The sequence below is a fragment of the Nothoprocta perdicaria genome, unplaced genomic scaffold, assembly GCF_003342845.1.
Source record: "Nothoprocta perdicaria isolate Ctin4 unplaced genomic scaffold, notPer1 scaffold_237, whole genome shotgun sequence".
NCBI classification, from domain to species: Eukaryota; Metazoa; Chordata; class Aves; order Tinamiformes; family Tinamidae; genus Nothoprocta; species Nothoprocta perdicaria.
In genome coordinates this window covers 334,840-350,272 of record NW_020455463.1, presented here as the reverse complement: position 1 = coordinate 350,272, position 15,433 = coordinate 334,840, and the positions used below count along the sequence as shown (strand labels likewise).

Below are 15,433 nucleotides of genomic sequence, written 5' to 3'. Positions count from 1 at the left end.
TTTACTCACTACCTCGGCAACCACGTTGTTCTTCAACCTAGACAGCATTTTCCTCTCCCTCCCCCTTACTGCTCCTGATGTCTCATCCCAGAATGCTAAAGTTTTAGGGCCCACTCTGAGATGGTCTGCTTGACAGCCACGATTTCTGTTCCCAGCAGCTCAGACAAGACCTTGGGGCTGCCTCCTTGTGCATGCCAGTAGACTTTGCCCTCATGAAGGCAATGAAATACAGATTTCTAGCAACCAGAGCTTGGGCAACTGGCTTAGTGAATTGCTAGACACTGATTCACCTCTTTTGGAAATGGATTAGTTCCAACTGGTTGAATATCTGCAGGCAAAGCTCAGTTAAATATTGCTGACATCTCACAGAAATACTGGACCAACTTTCTATTTCAAGATTGTTCTGTCTACATAACATCTCCCCCACGGCCTGCCTTCTAATTTTTTTATTTTTTTTCAAGGGCATTTGTCAGGAATAAAAATCTTGATGTTTATCCTCTTCTGAAATCATGAATTCCTTCCTTTATTAGCTCACCAGAAGCTGTCCTGGAGTTCATGAGTATGCAGTGTCTCAACTGGAGACTGAGCAGCAGCAGGGGGTGAACAGCAAAAAAATGGAATTAATTTCACCTGATTTCAGCAATCTGAAAGTGGGTTGTATAGCTTAAACTAATTCTCTGTAGAGAATTCCTCTAGAAGTTCCCTGTAGAGCTATTAGAGAAAGAAGACAACTCTAGATTTAATGGCCACTCAATTATATGTATCAAAGATGGCCTTTAAATGAGTAAATGTTGCATCTTCATTATGTTTTTAAGGTACTCCAGAAAGTTTCTTGCCTTGCAGCTGAAGACATGCCATGTGTGTGCTCCTGAATGTGTGTGACAAATACATGCATATGTGCATACGAGTTCTGTACATGTGAAATCTAGGCGTGCTTCAATTTATCATATTTGGGAAAGGAAGAGGAAGAGAGAAGTCCCAATCTGTTCAGACTTGTTCAATCTTCAAAACCAATCCCAAACATCTCCATTTAAAATTTTCCACTGAAAAATAACAGATCAGATGAACAAACAAAGCAATAAATGCAACTGCACAGCACACGGGGCAATGACATTGCTCTTGCACAAGGAGTCTCTGATATTTTGACATTTGTTTTCCTCCCAAACTGGAACGAAGTCAGAATATTTAAACTTTCCTGGAGGGAAGCATTTCGGTTTAGAAAGGTCAACTTTTCATCTCAACACGAGAGATTGACATCAACAGGAGACCGATGAAATGCTTCCCTTTCTTTTAACGTTATCCATTGATTCAAGCTAACATCACATGGAAGATGTCGTTTTGGGTCTCGCTTTCTGCCATGATCCCTGTGGACCCAGCTTTTTTGGCAGGGCTCCTTCTCCAACGATGCATAACATTTTTTGCTTTCCTTTCTTTCTTGCTCCAAATGGCCTGAGCTCAGACAATAGAACTGAGCTGCCAATATGATTTGAAATTGTCTACGACTTGATGTTTATAAAAAAAAGGGATTCAGTACTGGCTTCTTCCCTGACTCTGGCCATCTAAGTCCTTCTGTTAATAGCAGCTGCTGTCTCACAGGAGGACCAGTATCCCACTGTCAAAGGGATTCCACTGTTTGATCATGGACATAAGCAATTGCACTGCCTTGAGGGATCTCCCTGGCTTCCAGCTGCCATTACAGAAGGACATGGGTCCTCAGATCCTTTGTCTTGTCTGCTAGTCACATATGGGTATCTTGGACAGTACAAAGTACCTCAAAAAGCACTAAATGACTGCATTTTAAAAAGTCAATCCTACTGCTAGTATGAAGGGATATTGAGAAGAGTCAATGAACAAGACCTGTTCTAAAGAAATGTAGAGAAAATTTGGTTTAGAGATGATAAAAAATAACCATCTCCACTGCCACTGCATAGATCAGTTGTGTCTAGTATCATTCTTCATCATACTTCTTCAGTAAATAATCTATTTTTCTTTTTACAGACTCAGATGGATACTCCAAGGAAAATTGGGAAAATTTGATGACTTACCGAAGTTCTAGAATGGAAAAAAAAACATAATTTTCCCCTATGAACCTGCAAATGGACAAATATAAAATATGAAGAAGTGATCAATGAAGTGAAAAACCTATAAAGATTGTTATGGAAATGATCCCCTGCTGCTGTAGAAGAATAGGATAATTTTAAATCAAATTGTATTGTAAAATCCAATCTGACACCAAGAAATGAGCAGATTGGACTGCTGTATAGATATATATACACATAGATTTATGTACAAAGAGACTTCAAGATATCACCTATTCTACTTCCTTATCTCAAGCTGAGAACAACACTCCTTCAGCTATGCTCAACATTTTTTTTTGGTCTTTCTTCGTAACAACCAAAAAGGTAAATACTACTTATTCCTTAGGCCACAGCAGATGCACTTCTATAGCCGAGAATCTCAAACACTGTCTCTCAATGAGGATTGCAGGAAGAAAATTTCAGATAAAGAAAAAAGAGAAGAAACCATCCTCCATAGGCTCAGATACAACAGCAAGAGTCCAGACCTTCCAATGCAATGAACAACTTCATTCTTTACACAATTCCTATGCATAGAAATCAGAAGAACCTGCTGCCAAAGACATTTCCTTGATAACTGTTTCAATTCAAAGCTCTCATCTCCTCAAGAGATGGAACCTCATTGTTCATGTCTATAAATGTGCTGAAAGAGCAAGGATCTCTGAACTGAGATGTTATTATCAAATGAAATTCTACTTGCCACTCTCTGCTGCTTAACTAACACTATATATAGCTAAAAAAAGGTTTTTAATAGGCAAGCTGGAAAATGTTCCTAAACTGAAAGTACCTCAAATCCGGGCAAAAAGTAAATGTTCCAAAGACTAGTGTGTTTCTTTTCTTTTCTTCCCTTTTTCCGTTCTGCTCCCTTATTCTTATGCTTGGCTGAGTAATGTTGTTGAAATATGTGAGAGCCAACTTCCACCGTTTCCTCATGCTGAAAAAAAAAAAAAAAAAAAAAAAAAAAAAGACGTTTATAGGGTGTAACCATGCAGGAATTTTGGTGTATTTCATAGATAGTCTTAAGGAACTCTGTTTGTGAAAGCATAGATTTAGCTAAAGGGGCATGGCAATGTCTGCCAATATTGTCTGCAGAAAATAAGATTAAGTGTAACCCCATCTTATAATTTTCTATAGCTGAAAAAAGAAGAAGCTTTGAGAGAAATATTAAAGAGGTTTGCATTTAACTGGCAGTGGAAAATCTATTTTCTATTTCGCCTGAGTTACCTTGTAGTGCTTCCATTTCCTTTAAATGGAAAGAAAAAAGCCTACATCTTTATTAAAGTGTATTTTCAACCTACAAACACATGCAGAAAATGTTCTGATATTTGATTATTTTTAGCAAAGGCTTTTACAAGTAGTGAGAAACTTAAAAAAAAAAAGGCTCAAAGGACAATCAGAAGTGGTCATTAACTCTCAGAATCCCATTTTAAAGAAAACTCTTTTGCCAGTAAGCATACTTTGTTGGTAAAATCTTACCCTTTTAATTGATAATTAACTATTTCTCATATCCACTGAAGATCAGAGAATTCTTGCCTTCTTTTACAGTACAGACGATATATTTTAAGATGATATATTTTAAGCTTGTAGGCTACTATGGGCAAATGACTGGAACTGTTCCTGGAAGACTGAAAGTTCCAAATGTTTTGGAACTTTTCTAGTAAGGCATTTAGAGTTTCTTTGTTTAAAAAAAAAAAAAAAAAAAAAAAGAAGTTACTCTTTTGAAATGGAAAAAGCTGATGCAAGTGTATTAATGGAATTTTATTTGGGGAAAGTCCTGTTGGATCGAGAGGGTGTTTTTGCTCAGGATCAGTGAGCTGAGCTCCTAATATAGCTGATCAAGGCACTCACACGAGACGCTGAGTTCCAAATCTATGTTTTAACAAAGGAAAGAACAAAGATTTAACATACAGTCCTCTCCAGGCTGTCATTTACTGTTCAAAACAGATTTTTCTTTGATTCTTACAAAAAAATGCAACTCATCTTTGCCTTCTTCTTGTGCAGAATGTGTATATATGCAACATATATATGTGAAGATATATATAGAGAAACATATTTTAAAATAATAAAAATATGAAAAAGTGCACAGGTAAGTGCACAGGCACACACAGACACACAAAGACACACAGAGAGTTATTTCCACTGCAGGAAAGAAGCTTGGATTAGTAATGCAGGTTATGAGAAAGCCCGTACGTTCTCCACAAGATTTATAATATTTCCCCCTGTTTCTGTGCATTAAGTGCTAACAGGTCCCCGCTTCAGGTTCCTCCTTGAACTAAGTTATGAGTGGTGTGAAAATAACTCCTCAAGCACAAATGGAAAAGCTATAAATGCAATAAAGGAATATATTGGTGGTAGGGATGGGGTTTTGGAGGTTCTGCTTGTTTTTGGAGGAACTCACTTTTACTAAGCCTGGCTTGAAATGATAAGAACAACTAAAAGGAATAATAGACAAATGGATCAGGATGTTCTGATGTAGTAATTCAGCTGAGAAATAAACTGCTGTCTCAATAAAAAAAAAAAAAAAAAAAAAAAAAATGCTTGCAGAGCTGTCCAGCAGATGCTTCCCAAGCCATTTGTAGTCCTAGAAAGACCAGATAGGTCCTAGGAAACCCATGAAACTTCTCCTTTGGAAACTCCTACCCAGCCCACAGGTGTGTGTCAACACAAGTAGAACAAGCAGAAAGAAGTCCACACTTTTAGACTGCCAGCTTTTTCAATTTAAACATTTCCAAATAACGTGTAACATAATGATTTTGTGATGTTAATATTTATTTTGGCTAAAGAAGCCCAGTAACTTGTTCATCCACCACAGTTCTAACTTTCCCAGTTAGAAGACAATAAAAGAGTATGAGATGAACCAATTTTCTATCTGCCTCTCTATCTTAGAAGGATAACTAGATCTTTAATNAAAAAAAAAAAAAAAAAAAAAAAAAAAAAAAAAAAACCACTGTGATACTGCCCTAAATACAGAACAGACAGGAAGCCATAAGGTGAATGGGAGTTTCCAGATGGAGAAGGTAGCTTTAATAAAACTGATCATGCAGAGCTTTGTCTAGTCTATTTACTCTGTGGAAATCCAGAAGGCTACATTTCCATTCCTGATCTGCACCACCACTTGTTCTTAGGTAACTGGTCTAGTTTAACTGAGTCATCTCGGAACTTGGTTCAATGGGAGGATGGGTCAAAGGTATTTCCAAAAGTTGACTCATCTCAGTATAGGATGAGCTGCTGCTAGTTTGACAAGGTCACCCAAACTTCCATCTTTCCAAGGAGCAGGAATCCATGGGCTAAGCATAAAAATTTATAGTGCAGTTGTCTACATATGAGCTGTCTACATATGAGCTACTCTACATATGAGTTGTCTACATATGAGCTGGTCACTCAGGGCTCCCTCCACAGTCATCACAGACTTGATTTCTATTTTATTTTATTTCTATTTAGTCCATTTTTTCTCATACTCACAAGCTGTCAAGTAAAATGAACCAGTGAAACCATAGCTTTAACTTCTCTCTCTAATCCCTGGAACAATATCAGAGCTTCACGGGCTGATTTACACGTCTTAAGTGTCTAAGAATTGTCCTTGGGAAGCTTCTGTGCACCTGAGATAAGCTTGGGCACTTAAACTACATAGCATACTTCTATGAAGCTCAAGTAGAAAAGGATATAAGTTGATATAAGTTCCATAAGGGATCTCTTATCATGCTTTAAATTTTAGTAGCAACAGTTTTGAATTAAAAAAAAAAAAAAAGAAATTGCCAAAAAAATAAAAAATAAAAGAAAGAAAGAAAGAACCCCAAAAGTACAATGAGTGTCAGGGTCTAGCTATTCTCTAAGTTGCTCTATACTTTTATTTCTAGATAGCCTCCTCGCTCAGGAACTGAACAGTGAAGTAATGGTAGTGTCTTAGACATCATAGGGTCTCATCAGGTTCCAGCACGGAACAAAGGGACACAGGGATATTGTTTTAGTAAGAATAAGATATAATAAGGTTACTGAGAGGAAGGAAGGAAGAGTGGGAGGGGAGGAAAGGAGGAAAAGGAGCTATTTACTGAAAGCTTAAATTATATAATTCTGCACAGTTTTAGGACCCAGCTAGTGGAAATTCCTATTGCAAAGAACAAAGACAGTCTTCAGACATAAGCATGAAGCTTACAGTCACAAATCTGAGGTAGAGTCCTTTACTTTGCTGCAATTTCTTACCTGATGTTTAGCAGATTGCTGCCCTATTAAAATTTTTTTTTCTTTCCTTTCTCATATGCCCATATTGTTTCATTGCAAAGTACATTAGATGACCCTAATTCCCTATTGCTATGTGTTTTTTTTTTCTTATATACCATTTTCCTGTTGCTCCAGAGCCATCCTTTTACAACATCAGTATTATTATGAATTCTCTTTCCAGTCCTCCCTTTCCAAACTTAGTGTAATACTTATTTCTTAAATGTTGAAGTTATTAAGGAGAATGTTAAATGCTCCACATCCCAAGACGACTATTTATTCTTCCTTCTTGTCTTCCTCCAGAGTGAAATATTTAAGAAGACATAAATTAAAGATCTACCACTGATTTAGACTCTTGAGTAAGAGTCATATGCCCTAAGCTGGGTATGTAAAAGATGTGAAACATCCTGACTTAGTAAATTTAGTCTTTTGTTATAGTCAGAGCAGATAAATGGGCACCTGCAGGACTTAATTTGTCCCATTATAAGACAGATATTTAAGATGAGTGAGATGAATTGCCCTGTGGAAAAAGCTTGATTTATATCAGGATGAATGCCTGAGATTTGGTACCTAACATTCATTTAATGTAGAGAAGATCAATCCTAACATATATATTTTCTTAATTTCTTAATTTTCTTAACAGTTTCTAAGATAGTGCCAAATTCTTAGTCAAAACCAAGACATAACACATTCTCTCATTACTTCCTTACCCCCAAGTCAAAATTTAAGACAGTGTTTTAACATGATTTGTTCTTGACAAACCTTCTTCTTCATCACCATCATAGTGCATCATATGAAGACAGGTGGTTTATTTCTGTATCCCTCTTCTTGGCTTCTTGGCTGAGATTTTATTTCCTTCCCCAAGTTCCTATAACTAGAATTATTTACAGTAAACAAACTGGTTTAGCTGATTCATTAGTACTCAATGGGCAATCATATCATGGCCAGCTATTGCCCATATCTAATTTCTTGGTGTATTTTTTTACCTAACTGTATTTTACTCCCTCCTGATCCCCAAGACAAATATATGTATATCCATATGTATATATACATGAGACTTCTCATTAAAACTTGCAGCAATTTTACTGTGTAATTTATGTTTAAAAAAATGATCCCAAACAGTTGGTTTCTTCTGTGTTTTAGTTTCTCATTTCCAATTAAATATAAAATAGGGATATGGAGCATCAATAAATCACAGAGAAGGAAGGAATTTATATTCACTTCTTCAGGGACAGGCTTGATTTTATTGTATTCCTTCTAATATATAAATGCTGTTACTATTTTTTTTTTAAGCTACCCAAGTTTTTCGGGTTTTTTTGAAATTCACTGTAAGCATCTGCTAGAGATTACTTTTAGAAGCTATTCATTTTAATATAGGAGGGCTTGTATGGATTAGAAGACAAGAGAAGCCTTTTCTTTATGCATGGGGAAAAAAAAAAAAAAAAAAAAAAAAAAGGTATGAAGCTGGAAACAAAAGCCAGGTGAGTTGACTGTTGAAATTAATCCTGCCCAAATACAAGGAAAGAGGAGAAAGGTAAAGCTAGAGTGTTTCTATAACTAGAAGGAATGGGACAGATGTCCTGTAGACTGCTGCTGGAAAAGCTCTCCACCTCCAGGTTTTCCAAGAGGGATACTGAAGAACCACTTCCCAACTTCCTTCTCCATGATTTGCACAGAGCCTTCTCCTATCTGTCACATTCTACTTCTTCAGTAACCTCTTTTCTAGGTCAAAAAGTCCAAGTCTACAGCAAGGTTATGCTGACAAACCAGCATTCAACCCAATAGCCTAAAAATTACCAAGGCTTGAAGTCGCAGACACGCGTGGTCAGAGTTCTCCAGAAATGGGCTGCAATCCTATGCAGGACAAAGGTTGAAGGTTGAAGACCTTCTTACATTGCCTGGGGAACTAAATGACATTTAATTCAGTGCAGTGCGCACAGAGACAACATCAGCTCCAGGAGATGTCCGTGCCTGCAGCTGAGTTTATATCCGTCCTTCCATCCTAAAGGAGGAAGCGTGAGATCTAAAGCAGAGAGAAAAAAAAAATGGAAGAAAGCTGAGGTTGGTTGAGCTTCAAATTCAAGTTCCCTATATTCCCCACAATACCCTTACATTAAGGCAAAGCTGGGTTTAACAGTGGATTTTAGAGAAATGTAGCCACCCTCAGTCCCTTTGAGAAATTCCTTGTGTGCCATATGTTCTAAGTCATGCATCAGGTATATATGACTTCCCTGACCCTTCTCCACACACTACCTTCTTTCTACAGAACGCATCGTCATTGAGGTGGAAACACACAGGCCTTCTTTACCGCTGCAAACACACACCCTGCATGCACATACACATATACTTCAGCACCTGCATCCAGGTGAGTCATGGGTTTACGTTGCAAGCAGCAACCACCTAGCAAAACCTCACAAAGAGACATTTGTCATCCTCTCCACTGGCCCTGCAGCTTTCAAGCTATCACCTTTGGACGCTTATCAGGGCTGAAGCGGACTGTGAACTCAGGGAAAAGCTCAGCCTGGGGCGCCAGCATGGCACTGAGACTGCAAGGCGGGCTCATGCGTGTCCCTCACGTGCTCCGTGGATGCATTCAGCCTAGGAAGCCCTGCAGACATAAATAGAGCTTTATGAGAGCAAGATGCTATATACTGATTTATGGCCCCAGGAAGCAGGTTACAAACTCAGGAACAGTATATATATATATATATGTATATATGTATGTGTATATATATATGTATGTATGTATATATATAATATATTATACATTATTATTATATATTATATATTATATATATGTAATTACATTATATATATATACATTACATTACATTACATTACATTGTTTTATTTTATTATATGTTATATAATATTTTTATATATTATTTATATGTATTAATATTTCTATATAGATATAGGTATATTAAATATATATTATATATATTTAATAATATATATTTATATATATATATATATCCCTCTCCATTCTCCTCTCTGGCTCAGCAAGGCTCTTTCCTGAGGCTAATGATAAAGCAACTGCAGCTTCTGCCAGCCTTTTGCACACTGGTTTCTACTGGCTTGGGGCACGTTACACTGCCCACTGCCAAGTCTGTGAGCTCTATCTCGTATCTGGAATAAAACCTAGCTATCACACACAAAGCCAGTCTTGTCCGTAGCAATCGGACACAACCAAATTTTGCAGAGTCCCTGCAGCTGCGACCTGCTATGGTTTTAATGCCATGGGATTGTGAGAAGCTGTCCCCCTTTGCAATGCACAGACTGTTTTAAGACATCTCGCCCCGGAGCTCTTGAAAGAGCCCAAGAAATGAGTGATGTTCCCGTTACAGCCAGACTTCTCCAGCTGCTGTAACTCAAGGACGGTCCATCAAAGCTGCCTCTAACGATGCCAGCAAAGGATCTGGCCCCATTTATTTACATGCATGACTCCATGGTGCAGCTGGCAGCTGCAAAAGGGCTCATTTGGAAGGCAGCGTGGCTGGGATCAACATCACTTAAGTGATAATCTGCTAATCAGAGCTTCTCTTGTTGAAGTAATGCTCCCATCTCATCGTTCCACACTGGCAGTTTGTTTCTGTAAAGCTTGCCAAATTGTTTCGGGCCCTGGCACTCTTAGTGGGGTTTTTCTTGCTTGCTTCTGAAGTCAGGTTGTCCTCGATTCTGATCATGCTTTGGATGGCAATGCAGGGTGGGGGCAAAAGGACAGAATGATTACAACACGGATATGCAGCCAGAGATATCATGAATCTACCACAAACCTGGCGAAGGAGGGAAATATGGGGAAAAAAATGGGGTGAAACGTGGAGGAAAGCATACATTGAGACATGCACGTCTGCCCTAGTGTGAGAATGAGATTGTTCAGTGATGTGCAGAAATTGTTCTAACAGCTAAAATGCGATGAACAACAGGCAGGGTAACCACATGTAAAGTTTGCAGAAACACCTCTCTCAGCTCAGGATGTTGTTTCAAAAGAAGGTAAACCACAAAAGACCCTTTGTAGGAAGGATGAAAAGAGAACAAGCCCAAGGTGACATTGGTTGCTGCTCTGCAGGGGAGAGTGAGCTGTGGTAGACGAACTGGAGATCAGTTCCTGACACGGAGAATCCCACCTGGTGAAGAGATGGGCTTGCTGTGCTTAGTCTGTTCCTGAGGGTAGGCTCACCTATCCACCACTTTGTCCCTAGAGCCAAACTGTGAAGGACCAGGAGAAGACAGGCTGGTGATTTCTACCCAACACTGAGGTTGAGGGATCAGTGTAGACTGGTGTAAGTTATAGCTTCATTTCCCCATGCTGTCCTGTGGACCTTGGCCCAGCACTACTGCCGACCAGCATGTCTTCAGCTGACGTTGAAGCTTGTGACTCCTGCACTCCAGTACAGAGGGATTTTGTTTTCAACAACGAAGTTGGGAGCTCTGGGAACTGGTCAATCATTCCACAGAGTCCAGGCTCAGATCTCAGTTCAACAGCATCAGGCCAGGTTCACATCATCAGCTCGGGTCAGCCCTATGTCAAGAAGAGCAAACAGCAAGAGGAGCATATCTTCCTCTCTCTATCAGATCCTCTGATGCAAAGCCTGATACAAAGTCTGATGCAAAGCCAAGTACTTCATCTGCAGTGGAAACTGTTAGATAAAAAGGCAGCCCTCTCTTCAGATGTGCATACCTACTGAGTGAGAACAACATCTCTGATTATGTCCTCAATACATTTACCTCTTGTACCTCTTGGGTGCACCTTTTCTTGAGACCATCTCTAGGATATGACCTCATATCTCTCATGAGAGGTATATCTCTCATATATCTCATATGAGATATGATCTCATCCTCCACAACTTCATCCATTCCACTCATCCAGATTGCAGAGTTGCTCAATGGCAAGGATGTTGAGGTCCCAGCCATGGCAACTACTGGCTGCATCAATATGGGTTGTCTGCTATGGTAAAACTCCTTTACGGTAAAAAATAACGCAGTCAAACCCCTCCAGTCTTACACTGGAATTGATCTGAGGCATCAAAATCAAAATCAATGGAATGGCCAAGGACTTACCCTCAGGCCCTTCATAGGGCTTTTCATTTTTCTTTCATTGAGCTTTTCACTGTGGAATTTCTCCATAAGACACATACCAGATGTTTCCTTTGAGAGACAGCAAAGAAGCCACCACACAACCTATTCACATTCATCTCAGCCAAGAGGTACAAGTCCAGCTTTGCACAAACAGTAGAAGGCCTGAGGGATTCATTTCATTTTCCTCCTCCTCTTCTTTGCCCATGTCAAAGAAAAGCATTGACATCAAAACTCTTTTTTTTGCAGCACATGTGATGATTATGGCCCCAAATCCGTGCATATCATTTGGCCCCTTGCACAAGCCTGACTTGGCCAAAGCTCATTCTTGTCTACTTTGGCATTGACTTTACGTACAAAACACCAGCAATAGCAAATGGAAACAGAACAAGAAAGGCCAGCTCTCTTTCAGTGACATTCGATCATTGGACGGGCTTCTTACACAACGTGGGATTTTTGAAGAGTGGCTGCCAACTCCTTTTTTGCCAGACTTTCCCCTCCTGTGATTAGTGACTTTCGGTGGTGTCAGCAGTGCATATTTACCCTAACCTGGGTGACCCAGGGGAGAAGGGGCCGGAGGTTTTTCATCTAGGTTGGGACTTGAGCTCGTGCAGAGAGGAAGTATTCACCCAGCTGAGAAAAAAACAATCCAAGGAGACAAGAATTTTATTATGAAACTGTGCGAATGTTAGTTACAAGATAGGATCTCTTCACAATAGAAATAATTTCTAGCCAAATCCTTAAATATTTTAAAATGAAGCATGTAAGTAAAATATCTAGAAGTATCAGTAGAAGAATCTAAAAGTTTTGGGGAGTTTTTATGTAAAACAGAGAAACTGAATTCAACCTCCATCATCCCCAATGGCTCCTTAAAAAAGATGCAATACATAGGTTTTTTTTAGTGCTGCGTTCCTTCTTAGTTCTTTATATACAGGTACATGGATACAATCTAAAAGAAATACTAAACAAAGCGTAGGTGTCTAGCACAGCCCAGGGACCTGCTCTCCACCCACAGAGGCAGCCACCAAAGGCAGAGGTGGAAAGGTTGTGTGTGACATGCGGACGTGGAGGGCGGACAGGGGATAGCAGTGTGTTCAGACTCTTTATATCCATATTCTTAGAGAAAGAAGAGAGAAAGTGTGATCTAAGACAAGGGAATAACTTCTGCATAAGCAACAGTGAACCAAGCTGGACTTTCACAAGGATGGAAAATGATGGAGGAGCAACACAGCAGCAATCGGTGGACTCCTGAATGGCCAGGAGGGTGATAAGGGACTGGCTGCTCCTTGTGTTTTTTATTCCAGCACAGAAACTAGAAAGTTATCATGCAAGTTCGCCGCTTGCAAGTCCAGCACAAATAAAAGGAGGGAGCTCTTCATGGTTACACTGTGGAACACGTGGATCTTGGGGATTCTCAGAAGACAACACTGAGCTGCAGGTCCCTTGGCCAGTATAGGAGAAGAGACGGCAGAAGCACCTCCATAACTTTATCTTCTTCTCAAAGCATGCACCACCACGCACTCTCACTAAACTGAATGGCTCCATAACCTTGATGAGCCCTTAAAAATGCTTTTGCATTCTTCCTGCTCTGCTCACCATGGTCCAGCTTGTCTTAAATATTTACAATCCATATAATTACAAACCAATTTCCCCCTTTTCTTCTGGTGCACCCTTTTGAACATCACAGGCTTCCAAGGATGCAGTTGAAAGAGGGAAGGGGACTGAGGGGGTTTGACGCAATAGGGTATGGCCCTCTGTATCTAAAGCCACCTTTAGGTTCATCTGCAATGTGTCTAAGCCTCATTCCTTCAAAGAAGAGCCATAACTCTTGCCCTTTCCATCCTCCTAGGATAGCCAAGAAGAGAATAGTCAGAAGGAGAGGAATTGGGCCCTGACTACTACCTTTGGCCAGAGGACAGCATTGGCTCTAGGGCCTCCAGAGACATGGGTTTGTTTTGCTTGAGGATAATGGAAATGGAGGAAAACATGCCCCACAGTCACGGTGACTATGAGAGCGAGAAATGGCGAGAGTCAGATTTCCTTGCCAGGCTTCTTGGGCAGCCTATAAACCAGAGAGGGAAGAAGGGAACAATTTCCTTCTTGTGCAGCTTCAGCGGTTTGGTGGTAGCTGCCTTTAATCATTAAAAGATATAGAGGAGGGGGGAGAAAGACCAGCCTAGAGGCATCCCTGGTCCTGTCCCGCACCCCGCACCCTGCACATGGAGTGTGTGTATATATATATGGTTTTTTATCTCAGAAAGACTACAGAGCCCTGAGAAAATATTTGTTCCATCTATACACTATTTAAACACATACAGATACTGGGGCTTCCCCTGGGGGCACAGGATCCCCCACACTCGATACCTCTAGCCCAGTGCAGAAGGGAGCCAAGCCCCCCAAAACAAAACCCGGACAGAGGTGAAAACACTCACACCAGGGTCCCCTGAGGAACCATTCTTAAAATAAATTAATCCATCCTCCTTTTTGCCCTCTCCTCCCCAATAAACAGCTCCAGTGCCAATGTTTGCATCCATAATGCAGAAATATCCTTACAAATATTTCGTGCATGAGGAGGGGGGAGGGGAACTCTATTTTTTTGGCCACTTCTCTTAAGTGTGTTCTTCCCGCCTCAAAAAAAGCTCCCCCCACCATCTCCAGTGCTGCCCGCATCCCAGTCCCCCACCCCATTTAGGAGACGCATGTGCTGCCCATGCGGGGGTCGGAGATGGGAAGGAAAGAGAGGTGGGAAAAAGCGGGTGGGAATAAGGGGATGGGAAAGGGGGTGGAATGGAGTGGGAGGGCTCACCCCCTGGTTCCTCAGCCCGCCGGTCACAGGGTGGATAGGGGAATCCAATGGGGTCCTGCCCGGGGCGGGAGGTTACAGCTACCCCCGCCCTCGCCCCTCCCGGAAGGAGGAGGAGGAGGAAAAGGAGGAGGAAGAGAAGATTGCATCAAGAGCTGAACTTTTTTTTTTTCCCCTCTCTCTCTCTTACAGGAAGCCCTACTCTACCTTAGCCTTGGAAAGAGCCCCTTTTCATAAAATTAGCTGAAGGCACCTATTCAGTCACACGGGGCTGTGAAAAAAAAAAAAAAAAAAAAAAAAAAAAAAAAAAAAGTAACAAACCGACTGTTGAGTTTTTCTCTCTTTCTCTCTCTCTCTCTCTTTTTTTTTCTTAGCTCAAGAAAGAAAGAGAGAAAGAGAGAAAGAAGAAAAGAAAGAAGGAAAGAAGGAAAGAAACGCGCACAGCTCCACTCTGCGAGAACTTGATGTTTTTACCGCCTGCTGTCTGACCGGCGTAGAGATGGGGGCTTTGTTTTGGTTTATTTTTTCTCTGCTATTTTGGTTTGCCTGTTTGTTTTTGTGTTATTTTTATTATTATTATTATCCTTTCCCCCCTACTTACAGCCCGTCCGGCTCCTTCTAAATCACAACCGCGCGGCAGAAATCCGCTGCTTCTGCAAGAAAAACAGAGGGAAAAAGAAAAAATAAATAAATAAATAAAGAGGAAGAAGCAGGAGAAAACCGAGGCGAGCGGAGGGTTTGATTCGCAGAGTTCCCCCATGAGTCAGACCTCAGCCCAGCGCGGCGGCTGCGCGTTTTGCGCGCGTGTCGCGCCGCTGTCACGGCTCCCAGCACCCCCACCACAACACTCCTCCCACGGGAAAAAAAAATAACAATAACAATAATAATAATAATAAATAAATACAATAAAATAAGCCGTGATGGAGCTATTTGTGACTTCTAGAGACCCCGCTGTCTTTCCCCTTCCACCTCCCTCATAGAAAGCCCACTGGAGGTGGGAGGTTGAAGCGGGGGGGGGTCTTGTCTTTTTATTTTGTCTTGGGTATTTTTTTTATGAATGAAACCGGAGTAATAGCGCGGCCGTGAAACTGTCAAGCTAGGCAGTTTCAGCAAGTTTATTTCTTGTTTTTTGGTGTCTTTTTTTTTTAGAGGGGGGAGCTTAATCGGGATGCTGCTGTCCCCCAAAGCCGGCAACCAGACCCCCCCAAACCCCTTTTAGACCCCCCCGGCCCCCGAGAGTGTTATATATACTTTTTGCCCCCCC

At 40.7% G+C, this 15,433-nt stretch overlaps 1 long non-coding RNA gene across 1 annotated transcript; it reads right to left on the bottom strand.

The window, feature by feature from the left end:
* Positions 1–8,265: 8,265 nt before the first annotated feature.
* On the bottom strand, positions 8,266–14,824 carry LOC112947570. Its single transcript, XR_003249439.1, has 2 exons — positions 14,771–14,824; positions 8,266–8,313 (listed from the first exon to the last, which is right to left on the bottom strand). It is a non-coding gene; the product is annotated as an uncharacterized LOC112947570 (long non-coding RNA).
* Positions 14,825–15,433: the final 609 nt, after the last annotated feature.